Source organism: Lagopus muta, chromosome 12 (assembly GCF_023343835.1).
Source record: "Lagopus muta isolate bLagMut1 chromosome 12, bLagMut1 primary, whole genome shotgun sequence".
In the NCBI taxonomy this organism is placed as follows: Eukaryota; Metazoa; Chordata; class Aves; order Galliformes; family Phasianidae; genus Lagopus; species Lagopus muta.
Genome location: NC_064444.1, coordinates 7,802,166 through 7,819,273, shown reverse-complemented (window position 1 = coordinate 7,819,273; position 17,108 = coordinate 7,802,166). Strand labels below are relative to the sequence as shown.

At 40.5% G+C, this 17,108-nt stretch overlaps 1 protein-coding gene across 7 annotated transcripts in view; it reads left to right on the top strand.

The window, feature by feature from the left end:
* The window catches only part of CDH11 (cadherin 11), a 297,223-nt gene that overhangs the window by 123,122 nt on the left and 156,993 nt on the right, over nucleotides 1–17,108 (top strand). For all 7 annotated transcript variants that reach the window (XM_048958477.1, XM_048958481.1, XM_048958479.1 and 4 more), the window contains exon 3: nucleotides 17,037–17,102. The gene's annotated coding sequence lies outside the window, so the exon portion shown is untranslated. The remainder of the gene's footprint in view (nucleotides 1–17,036; nucleotides 17,103–17,108) is intronic.

Sequence of the window (17,108 nt, the reverse complement as noted above, 5' to 3'; positions counted from 1 at the left end):
AAATGGGGAAGAAGAGTGAGAACAATGTAAGATGGTCATCGATACGCAGGCGCAGTTGTACCAATGTTAGCCTTTGGGAACAATATTGGGATGACAAATATCACTATTGTGACATGTCGTGCTATTAGGGCACCTTGCAGAAAAATAATTTGAGCTGCTAATTAGTGACAGATGTTTCAGTTATCCTGGTGTTTAGAAACGGGGAGTCTGTCTGTTGATGTGTCTCTACATCATCTCTTGCATCTTGAATTACTCAAAAGCAAGAGACCTTTTGATGCTTTAAGACATTGCTGTCAAGGATTGCTTTGTGTTGTAATTGGTCTCTTTCTAATGAAGAGCAGAACAAGGAGTTCTGTGGTGCAACTGCTGAGACAGCTAATATTCCAAGTACTTGTAATGATTTCCATGGTGCTGCTTTCAGGCACAGCAACACCCAGGTTACAAGACAGGGCTGCAGGATCTTAACCTGTAGTGTCAGGGACTGCTTGTTTTAGGGCTTATCTGGATCAAGGTTTTTTGTGGAAAGCAAAGCGCTATGCTGCAGTGAGAACAGGCCTTTAGCTAGTATTCTATAAGAACTTATTATTTCTCATAAAAGCACCATTGCACAAAGGTAAATTTCCACTACAATACAACCCAGCTAATACGCTAAAAATCTGCCTGATCTATTTGTAGCTATAGATTAAATGATTTCACATCTAGCTGCTTTAGTCTTCTCACACAGCCCATGTTGCCTGGAGAGAGCTATGCTGATGCTGTCATGAGCAGCCTTTCAACAGCTACCAAGTTATTTAGGCCAGATGTATGCAGAGCATATACGCTTCATCCTGGTTGGAACTGTTTAACTGTAGTGCTCTAGGATCGCTCAGGTCTACGTCATATTTATTCCAAATGCTCAGCAGTTATGCTCGTTAAGGGGACAGGCTGCTTTCCAAACTGTCTATGTGCATGTCTATATATAGCCTGCATGTTATATATAGACTCAAGAATACATGCTGGTATGCTCCTCTGCTGAAGAGGAAGGGAGGTAGGAAAGTGGAATCAATAGGAAAAAAAGAAGCAATCAGGATAAAATCAGGATAGACTTAAAAGTAAATTAAAGCTTTGGAGTTTGGATTTTCAGAAAAGGTCAATGCAGAACTACAGCAACCTGTGCTTTCACATTCATGAGAATGAAGAGCGCTCCCACCAGTGTGGTTCTGGGCAAGAGGGCCTAAAGCCTTGTGAATTGATGGTGATATGGCAGAGTTGTACCATTGCCAGTTTCTGTGAGCCTCTGAAGATGCTTATTTCTGTATATTCTTTGTATACTCTTAAAAGACGCTGTATTAGGGAAATTATATTGAGCAATGGGTAAGGAGGTACCCAATGTCTGATACAAAAATTAGCATTTCAGCAGAGCAAAACTAAGCTGTTCTTTTTTTCCTTCTTAAGTCAATAAGATAATAGATAATTGGGGTTGTTAGTCTGTTTAATTCTTCAGTTTTATTACCTGTTTAGCAAAGTATCGTTATGTTTTGACGAATGATCTTCACAAGGAAACTCCAAGGAAACGAGTCAGTTCCTGGGAGTGATGTGGGAAAAGGTTAAAGTTGAGTGAAGTGTTTGTTTCTAAAAAATGAAAAGTTGAAAGGGCTCTTTCAATTACTTAGAATTTGGGAAAGGTGCTTTTGAATGTGGCTTGATATGATGAAAGAATTTCTAGAAGAGTTTTGAGAAAAGCGTTTCACAATGTCTGGAAAGTCAATGAACTTTTAAAATATGCAATATGCATAATCTTTTTAAAGTTATAATTTGGAAGTGAAAAATTAGAAAAGAGCAAATCTAGCATATGGTCAGATGGTTAGTACTTCCTTGCTGCAAGACATTTCTTAATGAAATGTTTCTCACTGCAAAACTCCATAATCTTACTGTAGTTAGTACTTCATTAGAGCCATGGAAGACTATGCTCTACTCTTTTCACACTGAGGAAATGGAAGTAAGGAAATGTTTCTTATTTTCACGTAGCAGAACTAATCTGTCTCTAGCAGGAATTTACGCTGAACTTGCAGTGCTGTTGGTTGTGCCGTTCTTCCTTTTCTTTGTCCTACCTGGGTTTGATACAAACTATACTGAGGTCAAAGAAATACTTTTTTCCAGGCTACTACTTTTTGAGTTTGCCCAATTCTGTCTTGTCTGTGCTGTGGTGCAGAAGATGCACCCTGCTTGCTCTGCCCACAAAGGAGTCCTGGAACGTAGCTGCCAAGCACAGGAAGTGTCAGATTTCTGTGGTGCTACATCAGACAGAGATGAATTCTTCCTCCTCTTGGGGTACTTTGGTTCACCTGTGGTGCAGTCATTTGAGGGTATGTCGTTTGTCATTTCTTGTTCAATAGCGGGACATATTTCTTTATCTGACTGAATTAATTCCATTCAGAATCTTAGTTTTTTTGCTCTGCTTTTTCTCCTCCAGCCCAGTTTTAACGTATTTGAGGATGTCATTTGTCCTGCAGTCCAGGAGGTTTTCTTCGCTTCCAAAATTGCTAAGAAAAGATCATTAGGTACTGTGAGTCTTCCATGACTGAGAACAATTATGAAAGAAAAAAATGACAATTTCATGTCATGCTTCATTAGAGATAAGGAATCTTGTTGGATAAGAAATCTGAACAGTAGACACGCAGAACATATATGACCTTAGCAGCAGCAGGCATTAAAGTGATGTCTCATTAAAACAGTATTTGTTAAAACATCTAACCTACCTGTTAACATTTTCTAAGAGCAACATAATCCCTCTGTTCTCCTTACTGATAATATTTCCAGACAAAGGAGATATCCTGATCTTTCTGTCTTGTAAATTAATTTATATCCAACTGAAAGTATGCTCTGAAACATCATGATGTTCTTGCCATTAAAGTTTATATTAAACTAAGTGAGCTTCACTTTAGGTTAGCAGTTACAACTGTGGGTACTTACCCCTTTTGTAAGTCTCATGGATGCAGTCATACTGTAGAGCAAAATCTATTAGCAACTCCTTTTTTTTTTCCTTGAGATATATGCAGGCAATCTCACACATCTCAACTTTTCTGGCATTCAGCAGTCAATTTAAGAGTAAAATTAAAATGCTTTCCTGTTCTGAAAGAACATTTGTTTTAAAAAAAACAAGTGACTCTAATGATCAGACCAGTCGTAAGTGGAGGTTGTGGTAAGGTGGAGGTTGGCCTCTTCCCCCAGGTAACCAGCCATAGAACAAGAGAGGACAGTTGCACCAAGGGAGGTTCAGATTGGATATTAGGAAGAACTTCTTCTCAAAAACAGTTGGTTAGGCATTGGAACAGGCTGCCCAAGGTAGTGTGTAAGGAAAGGGTAGACTAGGTACTTAGGGACATGATTTAGTGGGCAGTGTTGGTGGTAGGTGGGCAGTTGGACTAGATGATCTTAGGGATCTTTGCCAACCTTAACGATTCTATGAAATGGATGTACTCTATTATACGAAGTCTTCAAAATTGGAAGGATACTTTTCTTTCAGTATATCTTTTCCATGGTAATTGCATTTTAAAATAATTCCTGTACTAAATACTGCACTCTGTGTAGTTTTAATGACCAAAACTAAGCATTTGTGTTTGTTTTCAGGTTGTATAAATTTTCCATCTGAATAGTTTGACCATGTCTGTTTATACTCTGATTCCACAGGGTGCAAAAGCTTGATGTTCAGATTCTGATGCTGTACTGTTAGTGGTTTCACTGTGACTTTGGCATATAAAAGCTGTGAAGAAGTGTGTGCCCTGCACAGCACAGTTGCAGTAAGGAATGGTGTATGATTAAGAACTGCAGACTTGATCTGGGAAAGGTATGAGTATATGTGCCTGTTATTGTGCTTGAACAGTCACATAGGGAGTTACCACTGTAAGCACAGGAGTGCTGTCTTTGAAAATTATTTAAGTTCAATGAGACATCTCCTAGTCACTATTCTGCAGTGTTTGGAAAAAAAGAAAAGGAAAAAAAAAAACAACAAAAAACTCAGGGAAATGTGGAGATCAAATAGTTCTCCAGGCCTTTCAAAGACTGAGTGGAAAGAAAAACACTAAAAACATGGTTTATTCCATGAGAATACATCTCTTGTTTCACTATTAAAACATAACCCTGCTTCCTACAGCAAAATACGCTGTCATATGCCAAAACCAAAAAAATGATTGTAGTCTTTTGGGAAGCTAGAGAATACTGTAGAGCACATTTTTGAGATATCTTTGCAACCAAAACAGCCCTGCTCAGGGATAATGAAAGCACAAAGATGGTGTGTGAAATACTGTCTTTGTAGTCCTAGATGCCCTATAACTATCCTGATAGCTTTTGCACTGATCATCTTGATGTTACCATTTGGAAGGGGTAACTGCCTCAATGTAATGGATGAAACTAGTGATTAATGAATTTTTAGTTTTGGTTTTTGCTCTTCCTGTCCCTACAAGAAGTTTTTGTTGCAGAAGTGATGGTTTTAGTGGGAAGAGAAGAATAGCACACACTCCTGTTTTTCCACTTTTATACAGCACTTCAAGTGGTTTGAGTTGCTGCGCAAAAGAAGAAGGTGCAGGATTGGGATGAGTGCTCACCAGAACTGCTTGCATGGTTTCCTCTTCTATTCGTGCACATTGTGAATTTCCTCATCTTGCTAGAGTCAAATTTCAGATTTTGTCATGGAAAATGTTCCTTTTCCCCTCCCCTCCCCTCTCTTTTTCTTTTTTCTTTTTTCTTTTTTCTTTTTTCTTTTTTCTTTTTTCTTTTTTCTTTTTTCTTTTTTCTTTTTTCTTTTTTCTTTTTTCTTTTTTCTTTTTTCTTTTTTCTTTTTCTTTTTCTTTTTCTTTTTCTTTTTCTTTTTCTTTATTTCTTTTTCTTTTTCTTTATTTCTTTTTCTTTTTCTTTTTCTTTTTTTTTCTTTTTTTCTTTTTTTCTTTCTTATCTGTTATTATTTGGTAGGTGAGATATGAGGGGACGCTATACGTTCTCTTATATTTAATACTTAAGAGTGTGGCTAATTTTTATTTTTTTAAAGTATTTTTGAGGTTAATTATTGTAACTATTTCAGCCAGTAAGATAGTTAGAGACCTTCACTGCAAGAAGTATTGCAACTTGCTCATGATATCCAGTTAGAAAATGCTCAGGTAAATGATAAAGCTTTTACAATATAATTAGTCATTATGAGAAGCAGTCTTATCAGGAATTCATAGGCTCAGAACAAATCTGTTTTGGTGACAAACAGCATTTTTCGTGCTGACCAATTCCCAGAGTGATAGTGAATTTAATTGAATTAATTTCCAAAGAATTTGATTATTTTTTTCACCCAAACTTTGTATCTAATTTTGTATCTAAATTACCAATGTTTGCTTACCAAAGGGCTAATCAGGAAGCATTATTTTATTGGTATGCTATGTTCTATTATAATGAAGATAAAAAATAAATCAAGTCCACTTAGTTTTTATTAAGCTTCAAAACAGCTCGAAAGGCAAATGGGATCCTGGGCTCCATCAGGAGAGGGGTGGCCAGCAGGGACAGGGAGGTGATTGTCCCTCTCTACTCGGCTCTTGTGAGGCCCCATCTGGAGTACTGTGTCCAGGTGTGGAGCCCTCAGTACAAGAAAGACATTGAGATTTTGGAAAGGGTCCAGAGGAGGGCGACTAAGATGGTCAGGGGGCTGGAGCACCTCCCCTATGAGGACAGGCTGAGGGAGTTGGGCTTGTTCAGCCTGGAGAAGAGAAGGCTGCGGGGTGACCTCATTGCAGCCTATCAATACCTGAAGGGAACCTACACCCAGGAGGGGAGTAAACTCTTCAAAAGGGCTGACAACAGCAGGACTAGGGGAAATGGTTTTAAGTTGAAGGAGGGAAGATTTAGGTTGGATGTTAGGGGGAAGTTCTTTACTAGGAGAGTGGTTAGGCCCTGGAACGGGCTGCCCAGGGAGGTTGTGGATGCCCCGTCCTTGGACGTGTTTAAGGCCAGGTTGGACGGGGTCCTGGGCAACCTGATCTGAATGTGTATGTTTGGTGGCCCTGCTAGGCAGGGGGGTTGGAACTACATGATCCTTGGGGTCCCTTCCAACCCAGGTGATTCTGTGATTCTGTGATTCTGTGTGAGTACTTAAATAAAATTTCTTTGCGCTAAAGGAATGATAGAAGGTCCCTGCAACATGTTTGGGTATTTCGTTTTTATTGGAGAAGACCTTTGAAGGAAAAGAGCAGCTGGTGGCCTGTTTCTGCCTCGCATGGAGCATTCTGTGTGCTCTCAGTGCTCCTTGTGTTCTGTTGCAGCTCTGAGAGCAATGTTTGAGGCTGTTGATTGCAAACCATTGCAAACTTGTTGATGGGATGTGGTTCAGATGGACAGTGGGTCTATTACTGCCTGCCCAAGACCTGTGCCAGGCAATTGCTCAGCTGCTGTGTGGACCCCTTCATGGAGGTCTCTTATCCCTCACCCAGTCCCAGAGCGTGTAGGGTGTTCACTGAGCTGTGTTTTGTTTGCTTTTCTTGTGAGTGGCTGCTGGAGGAGAAGGCGCTGTCTTCTGTAGTCATCCATTTGCTGGTAGGGTTTGATCTAAGGAAAAAGATCTGACTTGGTTGTTAGTTTTCTTCTTTTTCTTTTTTCATTTAAGTTCCTTGTCTGCAGTGCATTAGAGTAAAACATTAATGTGCTGTAGCTACTGTTGCTGTCAGAGACTGGATATCAGCAGGAACTAAAAGAAAACAGAAACATTTCTGTTGTTTTAACAAGGGAGCTGTTTTATTACTGGTAGTCCAGAAGTGATCCAGATTGCCTATTTCCACTTGTAATCAAAGCCTTGCCAAGAGCTTTCTGTGTCTTGAAGAGTTTTTGTTGTTATACCAAGAGCACTAAGATACACTAAAATATTTACTGCATGTAAATATTTATCATACGCTTGCAAAATCACTACCTGAAATTCATATAGCCAAAGGCTATGAAAACTATAAATCCTGAAGGGCCAAGGATAAAGAAGGGCATTGGCAGGAACAACTACAGTGTGGAGGGCATCAGAAAGACCCATCTCTGAACACAAGGTTGAGCAATGCCTTCAGCTGCTACTAAATCCAGTCCTCTTTTTGGAAGTCTACAACAACATCCCACCTTCACTTTAAAAAAAGTTTTGGCCATTCATGTATGCTATACATGACAGACATTTTCTCATTTACTCTTGGTCCCCTAAATCGTCTGCCTAAGCATGTTTGTACCTTCCTGCTGTGGGTAACTCGGCCATATATTGTTCAGATCTATAGACCTCCGCTTGTTGTTTGGACTGTAAAACATACCTAAGGCATTCTGAGTTTCTAATTATCGTACATTTTATGGTCTGAATTTCCCAATCTCATTATCTCCTAATACCTAAATCTGTCCAGACATTCAAAGTTTGGTGCAGCCTTCTCTTGACTTTCTGTTCATAACTTCAGCAGAATGTTTCCTTTCCTGGAGTGCCCGATGTGTATACAAAGGGTAAAACCTCTCTTTACTGGTATCCCTCAAATTACCACACTGCTCAGACAACTTCAAGTACCTTGGGACGTGTGTCATGTTCATGTCCAGGGCAGTGTTGGTGAAATGAAAAGCCATAACCGAAAGCTCCTTCAAATCCTACCCAACTTTCTGTACGTAATTACTAGTGTAAAGTCTAAATCCAGCTGTGTGTCTAATTTGCACACACAATTATTTCAACTGCCCAGTACGAACTGGGTAACTGAACAAACAGGTGAACGTAATTAGTCATTTGCATTTGTAATTACCTCATTTGCACATGCAGTTGTAGCAACTCTGCATTCTAATTAGTTTTAAAATTACTGGTGCTATGCTGCTCCCTCACTTTGTGTATTCAGACAAGTCTATTGTGTGTCAGAGTGATAGAAGACCTCAGGCATGCTGGGTGGTGTTTTGGGGCTAGGGGGTGCTGCTATATTGCATCAGGGCCATCCAGGGTGCCAGGCGAGGAAGGATGGTCATAGCTGAGCATGTTTTCTCCTTCTTGAGCCTCAGTGACTTTGCAGGAAGGATTCAGATGTTGAATTGCACTTCCTGCTTGTTTCCATGTGCTGTTGTCTGAAATTGGATCGGTTTCTGTTAGAGTGAAATAAACCAAAATCTATGTCAAGTTCGTTCTTGGTAAATCTCTGGACTGTTGTCTTTTCACTAGTTGAAATTACGTGTGCACTTTTCTATATTACTGCGTTAGTATGTCTAAATGGGTTAAAAATGCAAAATAGTGTCTTTACCAAGCATTTGAGGTCTTCCTCTGCATCTCATTGTCTGGAATCCCAAGACTTGCAGATAAAGTACAATATATTTAGTTTGAGAGGTAGTAAATCAACCCAGGGAAGGTGATCATTAAATAGATTAAAATGCATGAAAATTACCTAAATGGAAACCATTAGATTAAATGAAGCAGCTACAGTATAATATCCTGATGACTCTAGAAACTTTATTTAGATCATAACTGTACTGATGTAGTGCAAATCCCATGATTAAAGGGAACATAACACATCTCTCACTCTTCAGCCTCTGCCTTTCTCTAAAAATTTCAATTTCAGTTCCTCCACAACTTAATGAACAGTTACCTCAGTAAAGGCATTTCCCAACATTCTGCACCAATCTACATTTTGATGTGGTGTGGCATGAAACCTTATCTCAGTGTGGCATGTTTGCAGGAATAACAATGTTTAAATAATGACTGAAATGAAGCATGCAAATCTTTTGTAACCATAATGGACACACTGAGAAATCTGAAGTCTCCACTCCCATTGCCACTTTGCTGCTCTTTTCTGAGACTGACTCTCATACATCATACTTCTCATGAAGATGTTCCCAAACCCCACACATATTTGGGTTTTGTTCTCTGTTCTATGTTTCTTTATCATTTCACTGGGTGCCAATTTTTGGTCTTAATGCCAAGCTATTTCTTGATTTTTTTTTTTTCCATTAAAAAATGTGTATCACTATTTCAGTTGAAACCTCCTAATGAATTATCATTTCCTTCTTACCCTGTGTAATGGCTGGATCATGACTGTCACTGTGCTTCCTGTGTGTTCTATGTCTTGTATGCATGATCTTCTCAGAGAATAATAGGGTCAGATTTCTTGCACACATTATTTATTTTAACTGTATTGATTGGGCTGTTTGATTCAGCATTTTTCAGTCATGTCACTGAATATCACTGAAACAAGAATTTCAGTTTTTGATTTCTCATGCTACTATGTTACCAGGCTGGCCAGAAATGCTCCAGACCATAGATGCCCACTGTTATGTGTTAATTTCATACACATTCTGACTACTGTGCTGCTCCTTCACATACCATTGCTCTATCTGCATGCATACAGACATTGTATGAGAGCTTTTAGGGAATTAGAATTCAACAATGGCATGCAGTAATAGCTTCCTAATGGAGTAACTAATGGCTATTATTCCATAACTCATCAGAATTAGAATGCCTAATTCTGAGTGATATTAAAAGAATAAAATGAAGAAGACTGGTCTTTTACCAATTCTTTTACCACTATTTGTAATTTATTGTTATAATATCACAATTTGTAATAGGGATTGTCTTTTATTTTTTAAAAAACCAAATAAGTCCTGGCTCCTGTAATGTTAATGGTGTTCCTGTGAGCAGGCAATGTGCCCACAGTGCAGCATGCTCTGAGAAAGGGTAATTGCAGGGGAGGGAGAAGATTGAGGCCCCAGCATGCTCTGAGGGATGCACTGACTGCCAGCGGCAATGGGAGTGAATTGCAGTGGGAGCTGCTGGGTTCTGAGTTCTCTTCAGTTTAGCGGTGTATATCTGAAGGTAAAATTGGAAATGTATTCCAAAGAGTGCCACTGCATGGTCTGCACTTTGCCATGAGAGGAAGGGGATGTGAGAGAATTGAGAAGATGTAAACCTCTTACAGAAACCTGCAGAGAATAGCTGAGAGGGTTGGGAGCTACTGGGGCATAAGAACCAGAAGTTTCTCTGTAAGATAGAGACTTAGCCAATCTGCCTCCATATGGCTCTGCAGAATTAGTGTTGTCTCCTCTGATTTTGAATTAATAGATTTTTTATGAAGAATGAATGCCAAAATCTTGGCCATTTGTCTGAGCTGTATGAGAGCTCCAAGAGTGCCGTTAGCAAAACCAACAGCTTTAAAATTGTTGTGTTTCTCCTTGGCAATCTGCAGGCAAAAATGCTGGAACCTGTGTTGGGGTACCAGGCCTGTGCTCAGGGTGGCAGTGAGGCACAGCCTGCAGCTCTGCTGCCTTGCTTTGTGCTGGGCCACCGCTGCCCATCAGGGAGCACCCTGATCTGCTTCTGTTGCCTCTTAATGGCATCTGGTGAAGTTTTCATTAAAATAATAAAAATAGGATGCACTGTGCATTCCTATCTGAGTTGCAGTGCATGTTACAGTGCAAGCCAATGCAGCCTTTCCTACATAGGCTCTACTCAATTAACTGAGCTCTTCCAGCAGGACCATGTGAAGGGTTACAGAATCATGGAATCACAGAAAGTCCTAGGTTGGATGCGACCTTAAAGATCATGTAGTTCCAACCCCCTGCCATTGGCTGGTTGCCAACCGCTAGATCAAGCTGCCCAGAACTCCCTCCAACCTGGTCTTGAATGTCTCCATGGATGCCCATTTTGTTGGATGCGTGCGCCCAGCTCAGACTCCTGAGTTAATTTTTTTTCACAGTGCTCTCCTTTGCTCTCTACTGGTGCTAATTATGTAAACACTCTCCATTCACAAAAGCAAATGTTACTGAAATTTGGTATTTTCATCACTGCTGAACATTCAGCTATGTCTCGATGAGTGTATGAAGATCATACTGTAGCACTGTAGATGTGCCGATTCCCTTCCAGTCCCACATGAACACAATTTTTGTCTGTGCAGCAGCCCTACCTATTAATTTTTAGATTTGTTTACACTTTAGAATCACATCCATCAAAGCAACGTCAATACAATTATAGAAAACTCTATTAGGAAGTGCTTGTTTTTAGCATTTTCTTCCTTTGCTGGCATGGAGAAAATATGCACCTGCTGAAGCAGTCACTGCACCACATGCCCTTCCTGGCCCTGCACAATGCCAGCTGAGCTCCCAGCAGTAAAAAAAAAAAACAACACAGGTAACACAAATTCAGGTAAACTTCAGCAACACAAGGCCTGCCTTCTGTTGATAACACAGGAGAAAGTATGAGTCTTGTACGGGGAAACTCTTTGAGGAAGTAAAAGCTTACATGGGCAGCTTCAGTTATGCCTCATCTGATCACTCCATCTAAAATCTAGACCAGGTTGCTCAAAGTCCCATCCAGCCTGGCTTTGAATGCCTTGAGGTTGTGAATGCCCCCTCCCTGGAAGCATTCAAAGCCAGGCTGGACGGGACTTTAAGCAACCTGATCTAGAGGGAGATGGCCCAGCCTATAGCATGGGAGTTGGAACTAGGTGATCTTAAGGGTCCCTTTCAACCCAAAACATTCTATAATTTTTTTTTTTTTTCCTGACAGCTCAAGTTAGAAAACTGGTAGTAATGTGCCAGAGGTCCCAGTGAAATTAATTCCTTATTGCTCTGTACGTTAGGCTATGAGCTGGCGAGGCACTGCCAGTGCTGTGGGCACTGCGGCACGCAGACAGAAGCTGTGCAGCACGGAGGGGCTGTGCTTGGCCAGGCACTGCTGGCGCGGAGCCGCCGGCATTTGGTCCTTTGCAGGGATTAGAATGGATACCCCGCATCTTGCCATCCCAGGTTGAACAAAGATCCCAAATGACTCTCTTGTTTTGCCTTATCTTACAATGCATAATGCACATTAAAGAGGCTGGTTGTGCATTCTGTAAGGTTTTTAATAGAGTTGGTGTTTGGATTCTTGCTGGAGTGCACTGGCTCCCTTATTTCCAAGTGCAGCACACAGCAGCTACGAGCGCTTGCGGTAGCTTACAGTGCCTCTATTCCCAATGCATTGTTCAGGGATTTTTATTTCATACATCATTTCTTAGTCACAGCTGTATAATCATATATCAAGTCTATAGAGCATAGCATGGCATTGAGGATGTATTCTGAATACACTCTAAATATTGAAAAATCAACACAGAGAAAACTCTATTTTTTACTGCAGCTTGCCAGAGCCAATTTCTCAATTCTCCAGAAGTCCGCATGCTTTCCTAACAACTGCAGACCATTTGTCAAGGAAAAAAATCTACCGAGATAGATTCAGAATAGATTTGGTTTTCTTAGGCACTAATGTAGTCTTGGGAGCTAATAAATAAATAGGTAACCAGGAAAAAAAAAAAAAAAAAAGGTTTCTGCAAGCTGTGTAGAGAAATGTTGCTGGCACTGTAATGGTCCTCAGTTGGGGCAGTTGTTTCAGAACATCTCCTGGTGCATTGTGCAGTTTTGAGCCCGCAGAGAAGGCGGGACACATAGGGACAGACAAGTACAACCCAGCTGCAGCCTCTTAAACAAGAGGACTTATTTCTGTTATTGATAGCTGTAATAGTTTTTATCTTTTCTTTGTGCAGGCTTCTAGAGAGAGATGGCACTTAAACAGCCTGTTACAAATGCCCTGGGTTTAGTAGCTGTGAGGTCTACAATAATGCTCCTTATCTAATTATCATTCATTTACCCAGTAAGTGCCCAAGGAAGCTTCAGGCAGCTGTAGCTTTATCTGTGAGGATGGGGCTGCTGGCAGGCCAGCAGCACAGGCTGGCACAGCCCTGCCTTCCTATGGGCTCCTTGCATGGGAGCAGATCCCACACTGCCCACCTTCCTGCAGCAGCTGTTCCTTAGGCCGCAACATGCAGGTTTGTATGTAGCAACAGGGAAACCTGGAACAGAACTGGTGTGGGGAAGTCCACAGAAGAAGCTGTAGACGTGAACTACTAATTTTTTTCTGTAGGATTGCTTGTTGTCTTGATGCCTCAATGTGGGAATGCTTTATTCCAGGCCATTAGCCGTAGAGATGGGCTTGAGAGATTTGGAGTGATCTGTGAGCGAGCGATGTAGGTCATGATGTGTTTGGAGTAGGTCTTCTGGACCAACTGTACTATTCCCTTTCTTTCTTCTTTTCCTTGGCTTTTTATATATTTATGCATATTTTTGATTTGCACAATATTCCTCAGAGAAAAGGACCAGTCCTAAAGACCCCAGGGATGGTAAAAAGGCTTCTATGATATTATTTCCACCACTGGTGGGATGTCATTATGGGGACCGACTCTTGAGCAGGGTATGATGTAATATGACAAGGGGAAATGGTTTCAAACTAAGAGAGAGGAGATTTGAGTTTGATATAAGGAAAAAGGTTGGTTTGTGCTGTTTTTGTTTTTTTGAGTGTGGGTTTTTTTTTTTGTTTTTTTTTTTGTTTTTTTTTTACAGTACCTGATGGAGCACCTGATGGAGCTGTAGGTGTCCCTGTTCATTGCAGGGGAGTTGGCCCACATGACCTTTAAAGGTCCCTTCCAACTCAAACGATTCTATGGTTCTTTGATCATTGTTGATTACACATGAAGTCCCATGCACAAAGTCCTGCATTTCTTTCCTTTTTGAAAAAGATAAATGATAGAGAGATCATACACTATAGCTACAGGAATGAGAAACAAAAGAGAAAGCAATTGGCCAAATCTGACCAGTTCTAAGCAGCTTGCTCTGCACTCCACAGCATATGCAGATACAGATTGATAAAAAGTCTTGTTGACTTCTCTAGAATTCTTCTATTAACTTCCCAAAATTTTGGACTTAATTGTTTGAGAACAGACAAGAGCAGCTGTTAGTGAAAGACTAACCAAGGCTCAGGTACCTTGATGCTTTCTTCTCTCGACTCACTCACTCATTGTGGCTCACTGTGCTGGGACTTGGCCCCAGTGGTGGAATCTGCTCATGCCAGTGGAGTTCTGCTCTCTGCAGGCAGAAAGGCTTTTCCTTCCCTGTTATGCTCAGATGTTCTCATGCTGTGTTCTCTTAAGCTAATGTACAGCTTGATTTACATACAGCAACCCATGCTTTTCTTTAGTTATCCCGTTCACCTGGCTGCAGGGAGATGTCACTGGGCGGTATGCAAATCAAATGTGATACATTAGCAGTTATTACATTAATAATATCCCCAGCTCTTGCATTGTTTCTGAGCTCAGCTTTAGGAAAGCAGCCTCTGTACAACAGCACATCTTCCTTTGCTCCTCCAGCATACTCAGCCCTGCGCAGGAGAAACCACAGTGCACTCGCGCCGTAGCTCCCATCAAAATGAAATCACAACAGTTTTAATCTTATCAGTCTCAAATAGTGGCAGAAGTCTGTGCAAACTCAAGTCCTTGCTGTCTGACAATATCAGTGAAGAAACATAGCACATCCTCATCCAGGCTATTAGTTGTCATAGCGAGCTGACAGTACACAAAGAGCTGCAGTATGCAGTGCCAGCTCTACAGCTGGAGATGATCCTTAACGCACTTTCTTCCCCCAACCCCTCGGGGGAAAAAGCAACCTTTGCTTCAGGATGGTGAGGGAAAAACAGCCCAAAACATCCTGTACAATTTGTCTAAGGAAGCTTCGATGTCCATTTTATGGTACTCTGAAATTTTATTTTGCTGCATATTTTTTTCTGTCTCAGAGCTTTGCAAATGATGATAAAATATACAGGACAGCATGCACAAGGTCTTTAAATAGTTCAGGCAAACAATTGGGATTTTTCTCCATATCTGTGGTTATTTTATTTTTTTAAGCATAACTGCTCTTTCTCCTTGCACTTCTCTGACCATCTCGAGATGTGTTATTTGTGGTACTCAAAAGTTAATAGAAAATAAAGATCACAGTGATTTAGCATGGCTATTGAGGTTAATGCTTGCGCAGTGCTAATCAGTGACAGTGAGCAAAGTTGTTTACACATCCCTGGAGGCAAGCACTTAAAAAAATAAATAAAAATCTTTAAAACCCATTGAAAAAGAGTCATTAAAACTTCACACTCAGATGTGTTCTGAAAGATGTGCTTTCAGGTGACAGATGAGCTAAGCCATCTTTCCAAGTCCCGTGGCTGCACCCCAATGCAGGTGTTTGTTGGTGGGTTGGCCCATTTACCTAATTGACACGTGTCCTTTCCAGACCAGGCATGCAGATATGCTCATACTTTATACTGAGAAAGCAGTGCTAAACTCATTTGAAATCCTCTAGGATGGGATACTTCCTCTATCCTCTTTTCTTAACCCAGAGAGCCTAGGAGGAGATTCTGACATCATTCATCAAGAACTAGAGTGGGAGGCTAAGTCAAACCATGAGCACAAATGGACAGGAACCACATTTAAAAAAATGATTTCTCTGGAATTTGGCTTGAATTGTGATCTGGTAAAATCAGCCTGTTTAATTTTGACCCAGAGTGAAAATTAGCTCTGTAGTTCCACAAATCTGACTGATGACAGTGACTAACGGGCGCAGCCTAATTGGAAAGGTAATGAATCCCTGTTAAAGTTGTAATGTTTAGAACTAGCCTTTCTTCCATCAGCAGGGCTGCGAGCCTTCTTTTTCTTTAGGAAGGGGTAGTACTGCTTTGTAACTTAGACAAGTTTTAGCTTAACAGTCTTACTATTAGAAGGAAAAAAAAAAACGAAACAAAAACAAAGCAGTTGCTTGGATTTATCCTAAAAAAAATTAAAAGTAGCACAGTGTCTGATGAGGTTCTTTAGAAAGCAGCAGCATTACCAAAAGCTTTTGGATTTTATTTTTTTTTTAGTACCTACTTATGTGGTATATTGGAACACAAAAGCAGGAATGAGACAAGGTGGGGCTGAAAGATGAGAAAGGAACAATGGGGAACTGAAGGGATGGAGGAAGGGCGGATAACTGGAACAGCATGGAGATGAGGAAAACAAGAGCCAGGAGGGGGCGGAGGCATTGGAATGAGCCAAGGGATCAGAAGAGCAAGAAGAAACTTTAGCCTCTCTGATCTGTAAGACTGTCTGTATTTTGCATTTGCTGTTAAATATAGATGGCAGCACGCATTCTACAAGACAGAGAAACATAAAGGAGGCCAGAAGAAACAAATGCTGTGAATACGTCTTTGGGTTATTCTAAAAAGCATAGAAGACTTTCAAGTTACTGGTCTTTTGATTTACTATGATGCTTCCACAGTCGGATGGTGTCTGTGCAGCTCTGCATTTCAGATTTATGAATCTGTGCAGTAAACATGATTTCAATTATCTTTGACAAATGTTTTGATTTTATTCACAGAGAAGCTTGCTTCCATATTGAGAGCGGTGTTTGTCCCGCTGTCCTAGTTAGTCTGACCCACTTACCTGGTCCGTGCCCCCATGGCTGCATTTGTGTCCTGTCCCCTTTGTTCTTGTTCACTGGGAAAAGCTGCCCTGCACCACATCAGAGCTGGCTGCATTTGCTTGTCAGACAGAACATTTCCTGGGTAGAAATTGCTTGTGTGGTATAGCATCTTTAGTTTAGATGCTAATTAAATGTAATGTACTAGTGCTACTTTTATTCCTATTAACGTGAGGATTTCTGCCCAGCTCCAATTAATGTTAATGTGAGGAAAAGGGAGAAAATGGCATTTTTGACAAGCTAAAGAAAATTCTGTTCAAATGTCTTTGTGTTTCCTCTGCTCATTATGTGTTGATATAAATGTAAATGTCTATGAGAAATGTGGAAAGGAAAATGTAAGGCAATACACACTTATTTTTGGCTGCGAATAGCAGTACTTATGAGTCAATTTTGGCTTTATAGCCAAAAAGACTTGGCAACTATGGTATTCACAGCGTTTGCACATACTTTTATACATTTGCTGTTAGGGGCTGATCCTGCAGAATCCTCTAGTCTCAATTTGTGGTGAAGTAAATCTAATGTAAGACTGAACGGAAGGCAATAAACTCACAAAAAGCATGACCTGTTGCTTTCCAGCTTTCTCACGCATGCAGATGTTTGATTCTGGTACAGGTCTGCTTTTCTTCTCGGCATTCTCCTCAGTCAGTTATATAAATTGCAGTTCTAAATTAGGAAAAAAAAAATCTGAATTTCTGTTGAATTTCCTCATTTTCTAATTATTGCTTTTTTAATTTGATTTTCAGATAGATACTTCTGGGCTGTCAGAGGAAGGAAGCTCAGTTATTTCAGAGCATGCACCCTCAGTGAATGTGAGT